The sequence below is a fragment of the Canis lupus genome, chromosome 2, assembly GCF_048164855.1.
Source record: "Canis lupus baileyi chromosome 2, mCanLup2.hap1, whole genome shotgun sequence".
Lineage (NCBI taxonomy): Eukaryota > Metazoa > Chordata > Mammalia > Carnivora > Canidae > Canis > Canis lupus.
Genome location: NC_132839.1, coordinates 52,284,840 through 52,309,913, shown reverse-complemented (window position 1 = coordinate 52,309,913; position 25,074 = coordinate 52,284,840). Strand labels below are relative to the sequence as shown.

The 25,074-nt window shown below is 37.4% G+C and overlaps 1 long non-coding RNA gene across 1 annotated transcript in view; it reads right to left on the bottom strand.

Annotated features, from left to right (window-relative positions):
* LOC140610253 (uncharacterized) overlaps positions 1 to 24,749 on the bottom strand; it is a 72,892-nt gene extending 48,143 nt beyond the window's left edge. The window contains exon 1 of the long non-coding RNA XR_012011984.1: positions 24,508 to 24,749. This is a non-coding gene — a long non-coding RNA (uncharacterized lncRNA). The remainder of the gene's footprint in view (positions 1 to 24,507) is intronic.
* Positions 24,750 to 25,074: the final 325 nt, after the last annotated feature.

The following is a 25,074-nucleotide window of genomic DNA, read 5'->3' as shown; positions in this document are numbered from 1 at the left end:
TTTATGAGATCCAGAAATTCGTGGAAATTAAACTTATTCCTCTATAACCAATGGATCAAAGAGAAATCACAGGAAAGTTAGCAAATATTTTATGCTGAAGTGCTGAAGATACACATTAGACTCATAAATGAAAACAAAAACACAGTATGTAATATAATGAAAGCAGTGCTTAGAGGAAAATTTTAAATGCAGATGACTGTATTTGCAAAGAAAAATAGCAAATCAGTAAGTCGACCTTAAGAAACTGGGAAAAGAAGAGAAAACTAATCACAAAACAAGCAAAAAGAAAAAAATAACAAGTTTCCGAGGAGGCCGGGCAAGATGGCAGAAGAATAGGGTCCCCAAGTCACCTGTCCCCATTAACTTACCTAGATAGCTTTCAAATCATCCTGAAAACCTACTAATTTGGCCTGAGATTTAAAGAGAGAACAGCTGGAATGCTACAGTGAGACGAGTTCGTGCTTCTATCAAGGTAGGAAGACAGAAAAAATAAAAATAAAAAAGCATCCAAGGGGGAGGAGCCCCGCGAGGAGCCGGGCTAAGGCCAGCAACAATCGCCCCCAGGACAGGAAAGCCTAGGCCCAGAGAAGCAGGAGCTTCACCAACCTTCCCGGACAGAAAGGCGCTCACAGAGAGTTCGGGCAGGATCCCAGGAGGGTCGGGGATGCCCTCAGGCTCCCTGAGGCACTAACAGAAGACCTGCGCCCCCGGGGGGAGGGCGCCACACACTGCGGGCCGGATCGTGCCCCGCAGGGCTCCGGGAGCAGATCCGGTGGTGGTTCCACGCAAAGGGGGGCTGCACCGCCCAGGAGCGATTGGAGCTGCGCAGGCCCTGGAGCCCAGGGCGCTGGGGGACACAGCCCAGGATCCGGCGCTACCCTGGGACAGGTAGAGGCCGGGAGGGCCCAGGACAGCAGGACACTCCTGCCACCGGGTGACCCGAGCTGTGCAGATCAGTGACCCCTGCCCCCGGAGCATCCAGGCCAGTGCGGACGGGGAACTGCGGTAGTTACTGCGGAAGCTGACTCTAGGGCTGGAGAGCTGGCCGCCACCACTCTTGTTGTTCCTCCTGGTGTCACCTTGTACTTGGGACTGAGCAGGGGCCTCACAGGATAAACAGCTCCCACTAAGCTGTGCACCTGGCAGGGTTCTGAGCAGCTCCCCCAGGTGCACACACCTGAGAATCAGCACAGCAGGCCCCTCCTCCAGAAGACCAGCTGGGAGGACAGGGGAAAAGCAAATTATTGACCAAGAAGCGCTGGAAAGTTCCAGGGGAAGTCAAGGGATTTACAGTATATAGAATCAGGACACTCCCTTTTGTTTTTTGTTTTCTGTTTGTCCCCCTCCCCTTTTTTTTCCTCTCTTTTCCTCCTTTTTCCAGTACAACTTGTTTTTAGCTACTCACCACTGAGTAAAATGACTAGAAGGAAAAACTCACCCCAAAAGAAAGAATCAGAAACAGTACTCTCTCCCACAGAGTTACAAAATTTGGATTATAATTCCATGTCATAAAGCTAATTCAGAAGCACAATTATAAAGCTACTGGTGGCTCTAGAAAAAAGCATAAAGGATTCAAGAGACTTCATGACTGCAGAATTTAGATCTAATCAGGCCGAAATTAAAAATCAATTAAATGAGATTCAATCCAAACTAGAGGTCCTAACGACGAGGGTTAACGAGGTAGAAGAACAAGTGAGTGACATAGAGGCCAAGTTGATGGCTAGGAAAGAATCTGAGGAAAAAAAGAGAAAAACAATTAAAAGATCATGAGGATAGGTTAAGGGAAATAAATGACAGCCTCAGAAGGAAAAATCTACGTTTAATTGGGATTCCAGAGGGCGCCAAAAGAGACAGAGGACCAGAAAGTATATTTGAACAAATCATAGCTGAGAACTTCCCTAACTTGGAAGGGGAAACAGGCATTCAGATCCAGAAGACAGAGAGATCCCTCCCTAAAATCAATAAAAAAAAACCTCTCAACACCTCAACATTTAATAGTGAAACTTGCAAATTCCAAAGATAAAGAGAAGATCCTTAAAGCAGCAAGAGACAAGAGATCCCTAACCTTTATGGGGACAAGTATTAGGTTAATAGCAGCCCTCTCCACAGAGACCTGGCAGGCCAGAAAGGGCTGGCGGGGTATATTCAGGGTCCTAAATGAGAATAACATGCAACCAAGAATACTTTATCTAGCAAGGCTCTCATTCAGAATAGAAGGAGATATAAAAAGCTTCCAAGATAGGCAGAAACTGAAAGAATATGTGACCACCAAACCAGCTCTGCAAGAAATATTACGGGGGACTGTTAACCTGAAATTTGGCATTGTGATGCCCCAGCTATGGTTTTCTATTTTAAAATTCCCCTGGCTATTTGGGGTCTTTTCTGATTCCACACAAATCTTAAGATGATTTGCTCCAACTCTCTGAAGAAAGTCCATGGTATTTTGATAGGAATTGCATTGAATGTGCAAATTGCCCTGAGTAACATTTTCACAATATTAATTCTTCCAATCCATGAGCATGGAATATTTTTCCATCTCTTTGTGTCTTCCTCAATTTCTTTCAGAAGTATTCTGTAGTTTTGAGGGTATAGATCCTTTACCTCTTTGGTTAGGTTTATTCCTAGGTATCTTATGCTTTTGGGTGCAATTGTAAATGGGACTGCCTCCTTAATTTCTCTTTCTTCAGTCTCATTGTTAGTGTATAGAAATGCCATTGATTTCTGGGCATTCATTTTGTATCCTACCACACTGCCAAATTGCTGTACGAGTTCTAGCAATCTTGGGATGGAGTCTTTTGGGTTTTCTATGTACAGTACCATGTCATCTGCGAAGAGGGAGAGTTTGACTTCTTCTTTGCCAATTTGAATGCCTTTTATTTCTTTTTGTTGCCTGATTTCTGAGGCTAGGACTTCTAGTACTATGTTGAATAGCAGTGGTGAGAGTGGACATCCCTGTCGTGTTCCTGATCTTAGGGGAAAGGCTCCCAGTGTTTCTCCATTGACAATGATATTTGCTGTGGGCTTTTCATAGATGGCTTTTAAGAAGCTGAAGAATGTTCTCTCTATCCCTACACTTTGAAGAGTTTTGATTAGAACCACCTCACACCAGTGAGAATGGGGAAAATTAACAAGGCAGGAAACCACAAATGTTGGAGAGGATGTGGAGAAAGGGGAACCCTCCTGCACTGTTGGTGGGAGTGTGAACTGGTGCAGCCACTTTGGAAAACTGTGTGGAGGTTCCTCAAAGAGTTAAAAATAGATCTGCCCTACGACCCAGCAATTGCACTGCTGGGGATTTACCCCAAAGATACAGATGCAGTGAAACGCCAGGACACCTGCACCCCAATGTTTATAGCAGCAATGTCCACAATAGCCAAACTGTGGAAGGAGCCTCGATGTCCATCGAAAGATGAATGGATAAAGAAGATGTGGTTTATGTATACAATGGAATATTACTCAGACATTAGAAACGACAAATACCCACCATTTGCTTCGACGTGGATGGAACTGGAGGGTATTATGCTGAGCGAAATAAGTCAATCGGAAATGGACAAACGTTATATGGTCTCATTCATTTGGGGAATATAAAAATTAGTGAAAGGGAATAAAGGGGAAAGGAGAGAAAATGAGTGAAAATATCAGTGAGGGTAACAAAACATGAGAGACACCTAACTCTGGGAAATGAACAAGGGGTAGTGAAAGGGGAGGTGGGCGGGGGGTTGGGGTGACTGGGTGATGGGCATTGAGGGGGACACTTGGTGGGATGAGCACTGGGTGTTATGCTATATGTGGATACATTGAACTCCAATAAAAAATTAAAAAAAGAAAGAAATAATAGAGTGGGTATAAATAAAATAGTAACTTGAAAAACAGTAGAATCAACGAAACAAAGGATGGTGTTTTAAAAATATTTTAAAAAATGGAAAATTTTAACTAGACTGACTTGGAGAAAGAGAAAAGTCCTAAATTACTAAATCAAAAATAAAAGTTACTACTGACTTTACAGGAATAAAGAGGATCAGAAGAGAATATTATAAGTAATTTTTTTTGTTTTTTTTGTTTTTTTGTTTTTGTTTTTTTTTTTAATTTTTATTTATTTATGATAGTCACACAGAGAGAGAGAGAGAGAGAGAGAGGCAGAGACGTAGGCAGAGGGAGAAGCAGGCTTCATGCACCAGGAGCCCGACGTGGGATTCGATCCCGGGTCTCCAGGATCGCGCCCTGGGCCAAAGGCAGGCGCCAAACCGCTGCGCCACCCAGGGATTCCCCCTATAAGTAATTTTATGTCAACAAATTGGATAACCTAGAAGCAATGAACAAGTTTCTAAAAACACATCAACTGCCAAAATTAACTCAAGAAGGAAGAGAAAATCTAAATAGATCTTTAACAAAGAAATGGAATAAATAGTCAAAAAACTTCTTAAGAAAACTTTAGGTGCACTTACCTTTACTGGTTAACTGTAATAAACTTTAAATGAATAAATGTGCAAGCTTCACAAACTGTCCCAGAACATAGAAGAGGAGGGAACACTTTCCAACAATTCTAAGACATCAGTATTACCCTGATACCAAAACCAAAGACATCAGAAGCAAACTACAGGCCAACTATCTTCATATCTCTATGAATATAGGCACAAAAATCTTCAAAATACAATACGCACCTGGTAATATATGTGAAAGTTTATTCATTACAATCCTTTGGGTTTATCCCAGGAGTGCAAAGTTGGTTCAATTATAAAAACAGATCACTGTGATAACTATATTAATAGACTAAAGAGCAAAACCCACTTCATCATCTGTATAGTGAAATCATTTGACAAAATGCAATATCTTTTTATCATAAAAATATTCAACATATTAGGAATAGAAGGGAATTTCTTCAACCTGAGAAAGTGCATCTATGCAAAAGCCACATAGCATGTCATACTTACTTAGTAAAAGGTTGAAATCTTTCCTCTAGGAGCAGAAATAAGGAAACAATGTTTGCTCTTCAAACTTCTTTTTTTTTTTTTTAAGATTCTATTTATTTGTTCATGAGAAACAAAGATAAAGAGGCAGAAACATGCGCAGAAGGGAGCAATAGACTCCTTAGGGGGATCCTGATGCAGGGCTTAATCCCAGGACCCGGGGATCATGACCTGAGCCACAGGCAGACACTCAACCACTGAGCCACCTAGGCATCCTCCTCTTCAAACTTCTTTTCCACATTGTACTGAACATTTCAGACATGGAAGTTAGGAAGGAAAAAGAGATAAAAGACATCCAGATTGGAAAGGAAAAAATACAATGATCTATTTGCTGATTGTTTGATATTGTACATAGAAATATGAAGGATTTGTATTTCCCTGATGATGCATGATGTTGAGCATCATTCCATGTGTCTGTTAGCCATTGTATGTCTTCTTTGGAAAAAATGTCTATTCATGTCTTCTGCTCTTTTTTTACCTGTTATTCAGTTTTTGGATGTTCCGTTTTATAAGTTTTTTATATATCTTGGATGCTAACCTTTTATATGATACCCACAATATTAGAGCTAATAAATGAGTTCAGCAAGGTTGTAGGATACAAAAATCAATGCAGAAAAATAAATTGTGTTTCTATACACTATAAATGAACCATACAAAATAAAATTAAAACAATGTAATTTAAAATACTCTCAAAAGAATAAAATATTGAAGAATAAATTAAATGAAAGAAATACAAGATTTGCGCACTTAAAAGTACAGAACATCACTGAAAGAAATTAAATACGTTCTATGTTCATTAGTAGACCTGCTTTTTAAGAAAGCAGTCTCCTCAAATTGGTGTATGTTTAATGCAGTCCCTGTCAAAATCCTAGCTGCTTTTTTTGCACATATTGAAAAGCTGATAATTTGCATGGAAATTAAAGGGACCCAGAAGAGCTAAAGCAATCTTGAAAAAGAAGAACAAAGGTGGAGGATTTACTCTTCCATATTTCAAAACTCACTACCAAGCTACAGTAAACAAGATGATATAGTCTTGGCGTAAAGACATACATTTAGGTCAATGGAATGGAACGGAGAGTCCAGAAAGAATTGGTTCAATTGATTTTTGACAAGAGCGTCAAGACAGTTCAATAAGGGAAAAGAATAGTCTTCGCAAATGGTGTTGGGATAGCTGGATATCCGCATGCAAACTAATAAGTTTGAAACTATGTCTTAGTCTATATACAAAAATTAACTCAAATGGATCAATGATCAAAATGAAATGTATATAACTCTTAGAAGAAAACTTAAATATATATATTTACGACTGGATTAGGTAATGGTTCCTTGAATATGATACCATAAGTAGAAGTAAACAAAGAAAAAATAGATAAATGGAGTTTCATCAAATGTAAATCTTTTGTACTTTGAAGGATATTATCAATAAAGTGAAAGGACTATCCACAGAATGGGAAAAATACTTGCAAATCATACATCTGATAACTATACTAACACTTACATATCACAAGTAAAAAGATAACCCAGCTAAAAAATAAGCAAATTATTTTAATGGCCATTTCTGCAATGAAGATGTACAAGTAGCTAATCACCATATGAAAAAATGCTCAGCCTTACTACACCTTTAGCCATTGGGTAAATCAAAATCAAAACCTCAGTTAGATATCACTTCACACCCACTAGGATGGCTATAGTTAGAAAAACAGACAATAAAAGGTGTTGGTAAGATATGGGACATGGGAACAGTGATATATTGTTGATAACAAAGCAGAATGGTGCAGCTGTTTTGGTAAACAGTCTGTCAGTTCCTCAAGGATTAGGACAGTCTTAGCATATGACCAGGCAATTCCATGCCTATGTATATATCCAAGAAAAATAACATATGCCTACATAAAAACTTATAAACAAATATTCATAGCAGTGTTATTCATAAAAGCCCAACGGTAGAAACAATCTAAAAGTCCATCCAGTGATAAATGGATAAACAAAATGTGGCATAGCTCTATGATGGTGTATTACTCAGCTTTAAAAAGGAGTGCATTTTAGAGTATGTAAACTATGTCTCAACCAAAAAGAAACTGAATTGACTTTAGCAGCAAATATGAAATGAAACAGAAGTGATTGGAGCCCACAAACACCCTTTGCATGATAGGAATAGTGGATTTTCCTGATATGCTTTTTAATGTATGGTAGTGTGTAATTTATTCAAAAGACTTTCAGCTACCTGAATGGGTAAGTTGATAGTAATTAGAAACTGAGCAAGTGGGGTTTGGGACGAAAGACAGTATTAAAGCAGATGGCAGATAGGAGGAAGAGATTTCTACAGTAGCCTTGGGAAAGATAAACTGCATTTCAGCCTTTTGGGGAAGAGGAAGCTGAAATACAGGTAAAAAGCACTAATAGAACTAAATCGGTGTGTTCTGCTATACTCTGGCATGAAATTATTACAGGCTATTTAATCTGGAGTCTAAATTGGGAAGGGTCTTTGGAAAATCCCAGGGAAAACTCATGGGGAGTTTCCTTTTAACCAGACCAAATTAAATAAATCAGTGTTCTCTAGAGAAGAAGTGAAGACTCATGAGTCAAGAGGAAGCCTTCTTTTCTTTCGTTCTTTCTTTTTTTCCAATTAGAGGTCCAGGTATTCTAGGGATATCAGCATGTTCAAGAGATGCCAATAAAAATATTAATTGATAGAATAAATAATTCCATTTGGGAAGTGATATCTCAATGTAATAATGACTGGCTAAGCCCTTTTCTTCTTAAGGATGGGTAAAGTGTTTAAGTAATTTCTTTTTATTGTTAGCAACATCACAATTTGTATTGGGAGGAAGGAGCTTGGAAACAACCCAAACTTCCTACAAAAGGGAATGAGCTAAGCAAACTGTCTAACAACTGATGGCTTCTTTTAGCATATTAAAATGATAATATGCGTGGCAATTTCAATATGTGAAAAGCTCTAAACTATGAAGCAAATTAACAAAACACAAAATTATACGTCAACTGATTCCAACATTTTATATATTAAAAAATACTCTATGTGTGTGTATTAAGGAAAAAACAGAAGAGGATATGGGGAAAAAAAAAAAAAGCAAACAGACATACCTGCCAGATTCCCTGTCAATTATTTTCATATAACCCCATGAACGACTTGATGAGGTTGGTAATATCCCAATTTTATGGATGAAAAATTAACATACAGAACAATTTATATAATTTGTCCAGGGACACCCAGCTGATAAGGGCAGAGACAAGATTAAAACTCAGCTCTGTTAATGCTCAAATTCATTGATCCACAACCCAGTGAAATAGAATTTAATAGCTTTCCTATTTTTTTTTCTTGGGTTAGGAACTCATTGAAGTCTGAATGTGATGAGGTACCAATATGAGGTGATTCTTTTTTTTTTTCTACTTCTGTTCTCATGTTGAATCTGCCCTTGTCATATCTTTTTTTCTCTTAAAGATTTTATTTATATGAGAGAGAGAGGAAAAAAAAAAAAAACGAGCAGGGGAGGGGCAGAAGGAGAAACAGACTCCCTACTGAGCAGGGACCCTGACTCCATCCATATCCCAGGATCCTAGGATCCCAGGATCACTACCTGAGCCAAAGGCAGATGCTTAACCAACTGAGCTACCCATGAGCTCTAGCCCTTCCCTTTTGTAGGGGGTGTGTGTGACAGATTTCATAGGTTATCTATCAGTTGCCATCATTGAAAAGTCCAGTCTAATCCAATTTCGTCCAACCCTCATACCCTCATTAAATGTTTATCATCTTCCTTTTCTGTAATATAAGATTTCAATCTAATAAATTTGCAACCCAAGAGAGAGGTTGTAAGTGGCACATGGGGCATTTTCTCCATTTGCTTCTCTTCTGATTGCAGCTCCTGTGATATAAGCTTGAGGAGTGGAAATCTGAGAGAGACAAGAAATGATCTTGTATAACTAGCATCCTGTTGGTCCTATTTTGGCTTCTTTGTCAAATTCTACAGGTATCTAGATGTTGGCTTTCTTATGGAATGCATGTGTAAGCTATCCAGGGGTTATTAGAGACATCTCCGTTGTTAAGATTCCCTAATTGGGAGATCTGCTCCAGTTTCACCCCATTTCTTCCTCCTGACTTCTCAGCTTCTCCCTCGAGGGGTCCACCTAACAGCTCCTGGTTGCTGCATTCCTTTGCCCAGTGTGCCAGCCTTCTTGGGGTGGGACTCTAACAAGCCAGCACAGTCAGGCTTCCTCGCGTGGTGTTCCTTTCACTCATTCATAGAAAACTCAGGTCTCCTTGCCACAACAAACAGAGGGTGTTCAGAGTGCTCTGGTGCCATACTCTGTTCTTTGACTTCTCTTGTGTTTCCTGTATGCTTCTGTTCAAATAGGTTGAGAGAACACTTAGCTGGTCCACCACATAAGCAGATATTCCAATAAACCAATAAGATGCGATTCTTCCTTTCCTGAAGCACTAACCTTATAATCTCTGCAAATTGCTCTCCTGGAGACAGACCCTCTCATTTGAAACATTTGGAAGAAACATCTACTTTCCCCATGGCAGGGAGGCAGATGTGCACACTTACTCTCCCAGGTTAATAAGTCATGTCTCTGACAATTTTCCAGTTCTCCCCCATTCATCAGACTTGGGTAGTGGTGTTTGCTCAATTATACTGACATAGCAAAGTAATTTATCCCCCACCCTCCAATATACACTATAAAGTCCTGGAAAGGACTTTTGTCCCATAAATGTTTGAATCTTATTTTAGAGTGTAGAATACTTGACTCATATGTCCTACCTTTGTGACCTGGTCCAGAGGAACAGAGAAGTCCTTCTCAGAATCCTATTATTCCTTATTAAATCACCAAAATGCAAAATAGTGCTTGAAAAGGCAGGACCTGTCTAATCAGATGGTATGTCAGTACTTAGGAGGGCTCCTTGCCACTCCCCTGATGGCTAACGCATATTAAGAAAAATAGAAAACAGCTAATCAAAATAACATAACTTATTAAAAAGTATATCTTTAGAATCAAGGGGGGTTACTAAAGGAAAAATTAAATTTCCCATAGATTTAGAAGTTAAATGGGAGTATGAACAGAGAAGTATATATCACCTCTGCTTTCCTTCCTACATAAGCAGGAAGAGCTCTGTTCCCCAACTAGATGATACCAGTAGATTTTGGTATCACGTTGTAAAAGTTAAGCAAACAGACATACCTGCCATGTGGCATAGCTCTCTGATGGTGTATTACTCAGCCTTAAAAAGGAGTGCATTTTAGGGTATGTAAACTATGTCTCAATAAAAAAGAAGCTGAATTGACTTTAGCAGCAAATATGAAATGAAACAGAGGTGATTGGAGCCCACAAACACCCTTTGCATGACATCCTTCATTACTAGTGATTAAAATACTTTAATTCTCTATTCACCAACTTATGCTTCTGTCTGAGCATTACTTAGAATTACCATACTTTGGGGGCAAATTCTCTTTTTGCAAATTTAAATCACTGTGTCCCTTTTAGAATATTCCGGCTAACTGGTCCACTCACTATCCCCAAGCATGTCTGAAAGTTTCCTGCTTCTTTGATTTTCTTCACATCACTTCTGCTCTGGAAAGCTCTCTCTTTGTACATCTACTTAAAATTCTACACATAGTTGGGAAGTCCTTTTGGAACCTGCTTTCACTATCCTGCTAGGTGACTTCTCTATCTTGTCATATTTTTTTTCTGGAAAATGTGTTGAGTTGTGAGCATTTTTCAGCATGAATCTGTGTGCTTCTGCATGTCTGATCACATATTCTCTAATGTGTCCATTTTTATTTTTATTGTTTTGGTTTGTTTAGCAAAAGAGGGAGACATTTAAATACTTTCACCTTGATTTTTATCTAAAAAATTTAATAAAAGCATATGCTTGATCAGTTAGATTGTGTAGAAATAACTGACCCCCCTCTACCATTTCACTGTGTAGGCAAGCTTGCATATGATTTTGTGATCTCATTGGCACCAGGATTCCTCTGTGAATACTGGAGCAGGTATTAACTAAATATAAAGTAGGTTCATAACAACTGAAAGCCAAATAATTCAGGAGATGTTGTGAGAAAAGTGGCTTTCCTGTGAAAAAAAAAAATTGGGGAACATAAATGGTTGTATAGTCCAATGACATGGAAAGAAGGATTCCAAAGAACTTGCATGGAAGCCCTCAAGACTATACTCACACAGAATGTAGAAGTTCAGTTTCAGTAAAATAACACTGTCCATCTCACTAAATTAGTATTGTTGATTTATTTTTTATTTTTTTAAAGATTTTATTCATGAGAGACACAGAGAGAGAGACAGAGACATAGGCAGAGGGAGAAGCAGACTCCTCACAGGGAGCCCAAAGTGGAATTTGATCCCAAGACATGGGTTCATGCCCTGAGTTGAAGGCAGATGTTCAACAGCTGAGCCACACAGGTGTCCCAGTATTGTTGATTTAAATGTTACTGGTTTTTGTACTTTTGTTTGGATTTAGTTGCTAAATTTGATTTGGTTTTACAGCTTTTTTAAAGATTTTATTTATTTATTCATGAGAGACACAGAGAGAGAGAGGCAGAGACATAGGCAGAGGGAGAACCAAGCCCCATGCAGGAAACCCGATATGGGACTTGATCCTGGGAGTCCGGGAACACATTGAGCCAAAGGCAGATGCTCAACTGCTGAGCCACCCAGGCATCCCTGGTTTTACAGCTTTATAAGTGCACTAAACATGAGATATTTGTACATAATTTCAGGTTTGCATATATTTAAAGAACATATGTATTACAGTATGAGAGCATTTTATGTTGATGTTAAAGAATCTTTGACATTAAAAAAAGATGTGGAATACTATTCAGTTTTGAAAAACTGTAGTTTAGCATTGAATGTTCATCCTTTGTTCATAGAAATATGTTTTTGTGTGTGTGTGTGTGTGAATACTTGTGTCAATTCTTAGAGATTAGAGATTACATTAGTTTTCTCTGTTTCCCGTGGCACCTAGCTAAGTGTCTTACATACAACCATTGCTCAATAAAATTTATTGATGATTGGGATTGCACTGATAAACACTTCCTGAAAGCAAGGTATCAGAATTTTAGTTTTTCACATGTAACATGAAGTTGATCCATTAATACTTGGTTTATAAAATCCTTGCCTACTCTGACATTCAAATAGCTTATATGAAAAGATAATTATATTCATGCTAAGGATAAGTCTGGTTGTGAGAAGCAATTTTTTGCAAAGGTAAAGACATCTAGTGATTGTGCCCATGGGGAGAAAGCACATCTTCAAATGTTTTGTTTTTCAAAAGGGGGTGGGGGATGAATCTTTTTTTTCAGTTGGTGTAACTCATGGAGTTCCATGTTGCTGACAAGGAGATATGGCTACATGACTATAGTTTTTGCTGTGCCTTTTTCTTTATTGAAGGGAACAAAACACTTTTTTTTTTTCCTTTTGGAAATAGTCATAGATGAAAAGTGGTTGTATTTTCTTTGCTCCCTGAAAGTTGTTTGAAGGAGTCAGTTGCCAGACCAATCAAGAAAGCAAATATAACCTACAGTTTATGATGTAGTTGGAAGAGAAGATTAATATCAACCTGGAAGGACATGATGGGTTATGTAAAGTTTCAACACAAATAAAACTAGAAACCCCAGCAAAAGAGTTTGGAGTCATTCGCCACCACTCTCTGATGTATGGGTCGGTTTTGAAATATGCAGCCTTGACTAAAATACTTAAACTTTTTAATTTAATTCTCAAGAATTCCCAATCCAATTAATCCAAATGGTGTGTGTGTGTGTGAGTGTGTGTGTGTGTGTGTGTGTTTTCTCTCATGTGGACTTTAATATCAGAGAACTCTGAATTAGAATCACAGGCCCACTCACTACAGATATTTACCCTGGGCAACTTCCTGAACCTTTCTTAAGATCAGTGTCTTTATCCATGAGATGGGGGCAACTTTGATTAATTTTTAAATATAATATGAAGTGTATGAGATTCTATATGTTAAGGCTCTAACTTTAGATTAATGACCAGTAAATGGAAGTTTATTCCTATTACCTTCTAAGATCTGAAGAAATAGAGATCCACTGCTCTCTGAGCTTAAAGAGAGGTCTTCCTTTCTGACTCATCAAAGTTACCATGAGGAATTTAAAACACAAATATTATTATGCTCTGCACTGAATTAGTGGATCTGAGATGGAGTCTGGGAATATATACCTCAAAAATCCATCCATCAGATTAAAAAATCACTGTCCTAAAGAACAAGGTTAATGCACTAGTTATATTTTGGATCTTTAGTCTTTAGAGAAGGGTCTGGCACAAAGAGTGTTCAGAGAAAATCTGTTAAATGCATTATAAACAAATCTCCTCTATCACCCATGAGTGATGGCATTGATTCTGGTATTCAGACTGACCATTCAGAAGATGGATCATTGGACTAATCATGGCTGGTTCGATTAGAGAAAAGTACCATTACAAAGCACCCAAAATAAAATTAGTTTGGGTATACCATATAATATGGTACAGAGTAAACATTTTCTCTCTAAAACATAAAAGCCATGACTTAGAGTCTTTCTTCTATTAGGTACTTAAAACGGACTACAGTGCTCAGTGACTATCTCCTATAGGAAGAGTAAGAACCCAGATTAAGGATTGTCATATCATTTTTTGCCATTACTTGCAGAGGAATTGCATATAAGATGTGGGATTGGTTACACAAGGTTATGTTGTTACATTCTCCTCCCATTTCTTTTTCCAACATTGCATGGTACAGAGCTTTGAATAATCAAAATAGTAGTAGTCTGTAGTCATTTCTAGGTTGATGTTCAAAATGGCTAGGTTTAGTAATTCATGGGTTACCAAAATACCTAAGAACACTTGATGACTAAACCTTATACCCAGAAGCTGATCTTTTCTTCCAAAGTGATTTTTAGATATTCTATCCAAGATTTTGTCCTTGTTGGTAGTAAGAAATTTTAAAATAAATAATAAAGTGTTAGAAAAAGAGAGAAAATAGAAATTAATATTTATCAGCTCTCTAGGGGAGAGTTTTTGGGTTTCAGTGAAAGAACAATGAAATAACTCACAAATGTATAACTATATATAAACAAATTAAGTCTAAATTAAAGGGTAAAAAATGAAATGGGAAAAATATTCACAGAATGTATTGCAGAATGAGTGAATATTTTATATATATAAAGGTAATACAAATTGTTATAAAAATGAGACGTCAAATAACTGGGCAAAAAAAGTATCAGTTAATTTATAAAAAAGTTCATCAGGTTAATATGATTATAGGCAAAAATTCAATTTATAAACTAAAAAATACAAAATAAAAGTAAGGTTTTATTTTGTTTTCTCCTATCAAATTTGCAAAACTCAATAAAAAAAAATCCTACCCTCTCAAAGGGGAAAAGGCCTTATATATAATGCTGATGGGAAAGTAAATTTACACAAGCCTTGCAAAGAAAGAAATTTAGTGATATTTGTCAAGATCCATAAAAATGATTTGACCTACTGATCTAATAATTCTACTTTTGGAAAAATAATACTAAAATAATTACAACAAAAACCAGAAATCTCAGATTTGCAAGAGAAGACATTTATTGTTTATACTATACAAATTTGGAAATAAACTAAGAGTTTAAAAATGGATAATCTTAGGTTAAATGTGATTCAGTTATCAAATGAAATACCATGTGGATGTTAAAAATGTATGTAGATAACTTGTAATAATATAAAGTATTATGTTATTATATTACAGGAAAGACAGGATACAAAATCATGTACAGAAGAATGATCACAAACATGATTAAATTTAACATTTTAACCCCCCAAAAATGGGGAAAAAAGATAAGGGTCTTTTCATAGAAGAATTACATCAGTATGGTATCCCATGGGTTGGTTTGTAATTGAGTGGCTTTAATTGCCAATTTTTTTCAATTATATTCCTTTGGCTTTATTTACATTGTTTCTAATGACCACATATAATGAGAAAAATAATAACGTACTGAAAAGAATGCCCTCTAGCACTTGTTAACTCTACAGTAGGAATCCATCCTTATACTTTTAGAGGTTTGAGGGATGCCACATGGACAATTCACTCTCTGCATGGAATGTGTCATAGAGAGCCAAAAAGCCTTAGAAGACTTTCCCATTCAGCTTTATGAGCAAATGAATAAACACATGTATTGGGTTGAGAACAAATGATTATAGTGACATTGGTTAGGAAAAAAATTAGAAGAACATAGAGATGAACACGTACTACCTCTCTAGAGAAAATTCTCTAAGCTTTCAGGCAATGTAAGAAATAAAAAATATTGGGCTATAAAAATAACTGGCAAGGCTTACATGTAAGCAAATATATCCAAATTAAAAGATAAACAATAGGAAAGTAATACAGAGAATGAATGTGAGTCTCCCTAAAGTTTGCTGTTCCTAAAACTATTTTAGCTCTCTTGTCTTTCGGTAGAATTCCTCTGGCAAGGACTGGAATGCAGGCTGAGTTTAATTTACCCTCTCAGAGAACATTTAGAAATTATAACTATTGTTCTCTTCTATAAATTCCCAGTTTGTCTGCTCAGGTGATGAATGAGATTGGCTATTTTCCTCAAAGCCAAACATTGAGGCCATTCTTTGGTAGAAAATTGTTTATTTATTGTATGATTATGGGGTGTACATTTTCCAAATACAATATTAATTTTATATATTCAAAAAAGGAAATTGGAATTTAGTTTAGGAGACACTTGTAAAGCACTTTTGAGGAAGCTTATGAGACCAGGCCTCTAATATTCCTTTACATTAAATCTTTAGGATGGATTAATTATGGGCTACAGGAAATAGAGCTAAAAAAAAAAAGACCTTAGGTTATATTTAGTTTAACAGTCCAACCTTTTTTGAAAGGGGTGTACAAGCATTTGATAATGATCAACATGTATCTTTTAGTATATGCACAAAGGAAGAGCAGAAAAAGCATAAGAGTTAATGATTGTACATTTATTTATTTACTAATTGGTCGTACTTTTTTTTTTAAAAAGAATAATGTGCTCAATAAATATGTCCCAGACATTACAGGATTCATGTGAATGTAATGCTGGTACAAATCCTGAACCTCTTCATAAGTAGTTTGGTTTTCAGTAATATATTCAAAGAATATTCCTCAGAATATGGCGTATATAACTGTGATGTTGTCTGAAATGATCTCTGGTTGGGATGCCTGAGTGGCTCAGTGGTTGAGCATCTGCCTTCCGCTCAGGGCATGAACCCAAGGTCCTGAGATTGAGTCCTGCATTGGGCTCCCCATAGGAAGCCTGCTTCTCCCTTTGCCTCTCCCTCTGCCTGTGTCTCTGCCTCTGTGTCTTTCACGAATAAGTAAATAAAATCTTAAAAAAGATCTCTGGTAGCACTTTTTAATTTTTATACAGTAGTCTCTGATTTAAGATGATTTGACTTAATGATTTTTCAACTTTGTGATGGTGTGTGAGTGACATGGATTCAGTAGAAATATGCTTTATTTTTATCTTTTCCTGGCCTTGTAATAAGCAGTACAATACTCTCTCCTGATGCTACCAATGCCGACAAACCACAACTCAAAATGAGCTGTGCAATCATGAGGGTGAACAACTGATACACTTACAACCATTCTGTACCCATTCAACCATTCTGTTTTTCACTTCCCATACAGTATTCAATAAATGACATGTAGTATTTAATACTTTATTATAAAAGAGGCTTTGTGTAAGATGATTTTGCCCTATTTAGGCTAATATAAGTGTTCTGAGCACATTTAAGATAGGCTAGGTGAAGCTACGGTGTTAGGTGTGTTAAAATGCATTTTCAACTTCCAGTATTTTCACCTTATTATGGGTTTATTGGGATGTAACCCCATCATAAGTGGAGGAAGTTTTGAAGTAAAGTATTTATTTCATGTATGAAATTCTAACTAACACCTCAAACCTTATTTTGTGGATAGTATTGCTTAAAGATATAAAGAAATATTTTAAGTAATTTACATTACAGGTGGTATCATAGACATGATGAAAATTGGAAAGTGGTACAAGAATAACTTAAGTTTAGAAAACGATGAATGAAGAGGTTCCTTGCACGAAGCAATAATAATTCACAGATGGTAGAGGACTCCTTTTGGAAGTATCTGCTTGCAGGTTTAGAATTTAATTCTATTGGGGTGACTGGGTGATGGGCACTGAGGGGGTCACTTGGCGGGATGAGCACTGTGTGTTATGCTATATGTTGGCAAATTGAACTCCAATAAAAAAATTAAAAAAAAAGAATTTAATTCTATATCGGCATGAGGCAGCATGTTGATTAAATAGGTTTGAAACATTGGTCATCTTAATGACCAGAGAAAAATCACCGTTGACTCAGCCCCCCACCCATTAGGGAGGTGAACAAAGTCAAAATGTCCATCATATTGGGTTGATAGGACTTGCCATAGAAATGGGACTAAATTCTTTCATGATTCACCCATTAGAATTGACGTATTTTTTTTTGTTTTTGTCCTAGAAATTATAAGTGTGCAATTAAAATATATAAAGGAACCACAGAGTCATGGCATTTATTATTATTATTATGACTTCTGTATCCTCAAACATTTTAGACTGCTTTATAGTTATCCCATTAATCTTCCTAGAAATCCTGAAAAGGTGGGCAGATGTATATATTGCTGATACTCTGCAAGGAGAGCTGGAGGGACTCATGAGTCATTATTCATGCAGGTTGTGAGTATAGAGGAGGAAAGCAACATCCACATTTTCCAATTGGCTCTGCATATCTAGATCAGTGTCACTAATGCCGAATCAACCAAAGCCATGCTGTCACTGAAGTCAGGATAGAGGGATTGGTCGAGATGATGTGTCAGAGAAACAGCCAAACATCCTGACATGCTGTGTTTGTTTGTTTGTTTGTTTGTTTGTTTGTTTTTTAGACTTCAGAGAAGACCTTTAGGGTGCACTGTGGCTCCAATGACAAATTTTAAAGATTATTATACAATGATTTGCAGAATTTTTAGGGCTTTGGTTGTTTAAATAACTATGTAAACACCAAGTAGACTCTTAAGCATTGAGTGGAATGAAGTTTTGATAGGCATTATGATTGAAAGTTAATTTTTTCCTTTGAGTTTCAACAGTTGTCATAAATGTGCATAAATGATGACTGGGTCATAGAGGATTCTAGGGTAGTTAATATTTCATAGCCATGAGGTATTCCTTCCAGAAATATTTATTGAAAACTTTCTCTGCCTTATGACTCACTATGCTGCTATTATTGTGGCTTTTGTGAAAACACTTTGTCTTTGTGTTCATATTGACTGTTAAATAGACCCCATTAAAAATATGGCAGCTTGTTTGGGAGATTTATTTACTACTTTCATTTAATTGCCTTACCTACAGTTTGTGATGCCTCACATTCAATGGTAGAAATTATAAGAAATTACAAACAGTCTAAATTTAGCTTATGAAACTAACATATGTTCTGTTTTTCAACTGTCTTGTAATCAATTCTTTTATTTATGAACAGTATAAATGAAATTCATAACTACTTATTTTTTTTAATCTTTGCCATTCTTTTTCTTGGGAACATATTTCCATAATGGTTGAATTAAAATTTAGATGTCTTAAGAGAGGACTTTCATCCTGGGTCTAACCCCAGTCAATTAATTTTTTTTTTCAGGAGAGGCAAAGAACTCCCATTGTTCTCGAACTCAGAGACAGAAAGTCTAAGGTCCATTGCTGTAACTACATATCATATCTGGCTCATCACAACCACCCGTTATCGCCATCACAGTTCAATGTAATTCCCACTTATGTTCATTAAGCTCTATCAGGAGTAAGATGTCTTGCTAGATTTTTTTAAAAGGTTTATTCATCCGAGAGAGAGAGAGATGGAAAAGAGGGGCAGAGGGAGGGAATCTTCAAGCAGACTCTCCACTGAGTGCAGAGGCACACGCAGGGCTCAATTTCACCACTGTGAGATCACAACCTGAACCAAAACCAAGAGTTGGATGTTCAACAAACTGAGTCACTCTGGCACCCCACTAGATTTTGTTTAATGGGAGTAGAGTTTGGAAAGTACCATATACATCTTGAAGACATAGTCTCCTCCTTCTCAGAGCTCATGATTTATCAAAGTAGATATTCATTTATTCATTAAGACAATCATGAATTTTTTAAAATTGTGCATCTATTATGTGCCTGCACTAAGCAATATTTTTAAATTTTTGTTTTGCTTTTGTCAAGCTATGATTTTTCTTTTCCCTTGATCCCCAGACATAAACCTCAGGAAAGTAAGACATAAATACCAATAACTAAATTATAGGGTCTTTCTGGATAAATGCTATTACAGGGCTTGGATGTGTTATGACATTATAGAGAAGAGAAAGGTAATTTCTAGCTCGGGAAAGAAGAAAAAAAATCCATGAGCCTTTTGGCATTTGAATTAAGGCTTGGAGGATGAATAGAGTATTAAAAGCAAAAGTAAAAGAAAAAAATAAAAATAAAACAAATGCAAAAGTAGAGATACGAGTGAGAAACCAGAGGTGGGGAGTGGGCAGAATGAGGCTACTGGAGGTAATAGAGGCAGAAATAGAGGAAAGGCAGGATAATTTATTCAAACTCTCATAGGCTTGAAAACTGGACCTTTTTTTCCATAGGAAGAGACTAAATGGCAAGATCAATGTTTTTGTCCCCAGAGATGTTAGATAGGTCTTCCCCCACTTCTGATCCTCTTTTCTCCTTCACCTGCCTTAAGTTCACTTACATTAAAATCCATTGGAGAAATATGAACTTTTGCATTTTGATTCTACAATGAGAGTGCTTTGGCATGGCTGTTCTTTAGAGCACTGCATCCAGCTAAGTTTATTGCAGAGGTGAAATGATCAAAGTATTAACTACTGCAGTATCTAACCATCCCACTCCTTGCTGTCAAAAGCAATTAATGTGGATTACATATATCTGAAAGAATTTCTTTCATTTCAAACCTTGGAGCATCTCCAGCGAGGATTAGGTAGGAAAATGAATGGTATCATTTGCATAATTTAGGAAAATATGAATAATAATTTGTATTTGGAAAAGCTTGCTCAGACTCTTCCCAATACATTGGTGCCATATGGCTTATCAGCTGAGTGGAACCAGGAAGTAAGAATTCCGTATGATACAGTAGTCTTAGGAGCAAAAGACTCCATTGTCATGTTGCATGTGCTTTGATGCAAGACAGAAAAAAAATAAATCAAAGCTACCAGTTTTAGATTCAGTATTTATGGCTGTGTAATGGATTGAAAAAGTATAGTCTTTCAGTCTCCAGGGATATACATAAAACTTAGATAGTACTCCTGCTAGGGATATGCACTGAAGATAAAAATGAGGGGAACAGGTTAAACTTAGGAATTTAAAGATTTGAGTGGGGCAAAGAAAAGTACTTGCTTCAAGCCACTCTTTTCTGAGTAGGCCCAGAAGCATCATTCAGACAGAAGATGGGAATAAACTAGTGCAAGGTCGATGGAAGCCCTGCCTTTTCTAACATAATGGTCTTATGGAGCCAGGATAGAACAATGACCTGTTATTACTAAAACCACTTGGCTTGACTATTTTCACCTTTCCTGGGAAATGTGTTCACAATTGCCTTTCACAATTTTAACCAATAAGCAGTGCCAATGATGGAGTCACTTCTGATGGGAGTTCATCAGAATGGACTATGTATTTGGACCTGAATCCAAATGATTCCTGATTTACTACTTGTAAAGAAGCTTCTCAGGCTCACTTCTCCTTGTTGGATTTCTGAGCACTGTTGGAAATAAAGACAATTGTTTCCTAGATTAATTCCATTGTTTTGCTTTGTGGGAATTTTCAAGTTCCAGGGACTGGAGTGGTGAAATATAGTTGGAATTAGCAAGAGACAATCTTGTAGAACATCACCAATGACAGGAGCTATGGTGTAGAAGTAGAAGCTTCAGAAGTGAAATCGGGAATGAGAATTCAGTGAGTTCAATGAAAGAGAGGTGCCTTTGCTGTCTTCAGCCTCATTATCAACATGGTGGCTCACAGTGACAGATTCATAGGAGTCTCAGATAAGAAAATATATTAATTTTATATTCAGCAAATGAAAAAAAAGAAAGAAGTGGGTGAGCATTCTCAGGTAATCTTAATTTGGTTGGGCACATTGATTGTTGGTTGGATATTGATCAATGCTAATAATGCTGATAACACAACATAGTCCTTTTCTTAATAGCTTACAATCTAAATAAGAGATAAGATTTATCCCTGAATAAATAGCGAACAACTTTTAAAAGTGTCTATGTGTATTCTTGCTATATGGACATAAAAATATCTGTGTAATGGAGATACTATTTTAACAATAGCTACATTTGCTAGAGCAGTCTTATCAAATAGACTGTATTCTTTTTGCAGCAAATGCTTCTGTATTTTTATCTTTTATGTTGCTGGCTATATCTTTAGCTTCCTGGTTCCATCCCTCAGACCCTTAGACCTCTGGACCCAAGTTTATACCACAACCCACCCTCTCAAATTTTTCTGTTTTGCCTTTTGGAGATTTCCACTTATAAGTTGAACAAATGTCTTTACATCATCATTTCTTACAAGCACATTCATTTATTTTGTTGTCTTCATTGAATCCTGTTTTTCTCAGAGGTTACAGTTCTGGGTGGCCCACTTAAGCATATGAGTTCATTTTCCCAAGACTCAAATATGTCAAGAACAGAAAGTGGCCCACTTCTAGACTTCCCATGCCAATTCTACACCAGTATGTCTCCAACCCCCTGAGAGAACCCTTAGTCCCCTGAGATCCCTTGCATCTAGCTATTGTCCTCATCTCCCCATTGTTCCTGTCATCTGGTGACCTCCTCTTTAGTCCTCTAAATCAGTTATACTTTGAAAACTTACAGCCTTTCTCTCCACTGCATATTGCCATCATCTGGGGTGGGGGGGTCCTAGTAGGTATGTCAATGTCCCAGTTGCCACCCGTGCCTGTCTTGGTTTCTTTTTTTTTTTTTTTTTTTTTTTTTTTTTTTATTTATGATAGTCACAGAGAGAGAGAGAGAGAGAGGCAGAGACACAGGCAGAGGGAGAAGCAGGCTCCATGCACCGGGAGCCTGACGTGGGATTCGATCCCGGGTCTCCAGGATCGCGCCCTGGGCCAAAGGCAGGCGCTAAACCACTGCGCCACCCAGGGATCCCCCTGTCTTGGTTTCTTGACTTCATTCTACTTACGTCACCAATCTCCATGAGGTCACCCTGGACCTTTATATTAGCTCAAACCATTCTAACCCTTCTATATGCAATGCCAATCTTCTATTTGCTGACCATACTCAGTGGCTCTGCCTGCCATTGGTTGGTTTCTTCTGATTCTTTTTTCCCCTTGTTTGCATGCCCGCTATAGATAAGGATTTTTCTTCCCGTATGCTCTTACTTCATTTCCAAGCCAATCATATTAAAGTCAGATTCAGCAACAGTTGTTAATTGATTATATGAGTTTGGTCTGTGCATTTCACTTTTCAAGTCTTTGGTCCTTTGTCTCAAAATTCTCTAATTGACTTTTATAAGTCCCATAACTCAGTGGCAATCAGCAACCATCATAGGCAAGAAGCAATGTCTTAGCATTGCTTCATAAAGAGCTATAGGCATACTATTAATTGTTTTTTATTTCTGTAAAAAGGTGACTTAATGCCATTGATTTTGAACAGGATGTTTATTTATGTGGATTTCACTAGAATGGGCCTCAGTAATTTTTCAGAAATCTAGCAATAGAAATCTATGTGCTGAGGAGCCCTGGATCATTCATGGTAGCAAAACCAATGAGGGTTTTGAAAGTCTTTGAATAATGGCACAAGAAGAAGAAATAGAGCCCCAAGTCTCCAGGAAATGGTTTAAGGATAGAGCCTCAAAGTGATTTTTAAAATATTTCTTTTCAGCAGAGCCTTTTTATCTGACCTCATTAAAATGTCTCAGCATTGTTTATTCAACATACCATTTAATCAAAAGTCTCTGCTAGATTTTTTCCCAAGATTCATTTGTGATCCATATGAGCAAACATTGTGGAGGGTTATAATGAGGAGAAATATAGGAGAATTATAGCAGCTTTCTTTTCTTTTTTGAACAGTAAATATTTTAGTAATCCATATCCATCTCTTAAAATTGGCTTATCTTTGAATCATAGCTTTAGATAAAAATCACTGCACATGTCTGAAAATCAAAACGATTGGAAGGACACAGAGTTATATTTCTTAGTATTGCTGTTTACTTCTCATGTAAAACTATAGGAAAGAATAGGCAAAAATACCATTCCTCAAGACTGGTTTTATCATTTGGTAAGAAAATAGTTAATAGTTCTTGCAGAGTGTTTTAATCTTCTTTATTGCATATTCAATAAATATGGGAAAGATCAGATAAAGTCATTCAAGTAGAATGTTTTCATTTCATAGACGAGAAAATGGAGGCCCAGAGAGGTTAAAATAATGAGTACTTTAAAATTGTTTATAATCATTTTAGTGTTGGTTTTATTTTATTTCACTGATGTCTCATCTCCTGGATACACATCATCTCAATCTTCAAAAAATATTTATTGCCGAGATTATCATGACCACACTTAGAGATATATCACAATTACGTCAGGAAGTACAAACAGAATTTACATTAACCTGATATTAATCATTGATATTGTTTGGCTTCAAGAATTACTGGGGAATAAGAAAGGTGGAAAAGCTCAAGAGCTGATTTCTTTAACATTCCCCATGTATTTGTTTGGACATTAAATATGTTAGAATTGTACCTTCCAATGTCTCCTATCCCATGTGCTCTTTTAGAACCTTATCACTTCCCCATCAATAGGTAAACCCCTAGGTTGCCTAGGTGGCAAGGTTGGTTGAATATCTTAAACTTGGCTTTGGCTCAAGTTGTGAGATCAAGCCCTATGAGATCAAGCTCTGCATTCAACGCAGTCTGCTTAAGACTTTCTCTCCCTCTCCTTTTGCCCCCTCCACCTTCTCTCTCTCTGTCTCTCTCTCTCTGTCTCTCTCTCTCTCTCATAAAAAGAAGTGAACACCCATCCTCCCTTGACTCTGAGTGCACTGTTTCAAACAATACAATATGCTAGATTCTTGCTAGCAGCCCAAATATAATGAGACCAAAAGTAGCCCACATGGGCAGACCATGCAGAGAGGTCCTAGAGCTACATCCTGCAGCTGCTCTACCTTCTTGCTCTTTCAAATCCAGTTACAGATTGTTTGCAATTGCAGGAGAGAGCCCAGGTAAGAACATCCAGCCAAGTGCTTCTGAATCTCTGATCCATACAAACGGAGATATGATAAAATAATTGTGCTTATTTTAAGCCACTGAGTTTTGGGGTGATTTATCATGCAACAGTAGCAATTGAAACAGAAATTTTCTCCCATAAGACTATTCCCTTAACAGTCATAAGAGCCACTTAGAAGGTGGAGATTAGGCAGTATAGTTTTTATTCTCAGAAGGTTAATATGAGGCATCAGATCCTGAGTCAGCTCATGTACGTTGCTGCTGATCTATTGACTCACCTTATTGGTGTGGAGAAGCACCTAGCATTCCCGTGACTCCAGCTTTCACTAAATCTCCTGTTTCAGATTTTCCAATTCCTGGGCCAAGTGTGCCTACAACTCCAGGGCCAAGGGTGCTGGCTTCTCTTGCATATCACCCTCACAATCCAGGTTTTAGGTGCTGGGAGAAAGATGTGGGTTCCAGTTCATCTTTGCCCTTATCCACACCCATCATGGATGCGGTCTGCCTGACCTCTGTTGACTTAGACTCAATTACAAACTCCTCCACCAACTACCATATGGCTTCAGGTCCAATCCCTATAACAATTGCTTATTCTACATCACTGCTCTGCTTTTATGATCAAATCCTCCCTGGTGCAAAGGTGCTCAGTAGGGTGTTGATGTGCTTAAGGCATGGGGCTCCTTTCCTTGGAGATGGGTCTGAGTACTGAGGTGACATGAACAGTCTTAATTTAGTCTTTGTTGGGGCTTATCAACATTTCCAAGAAAAACCACTCGTCTTGGGAATCTGTGCAGTTGCTGCAGCAGGGATGTTGGTGCCTGCAATGACGATGGACAAGCTGGAAG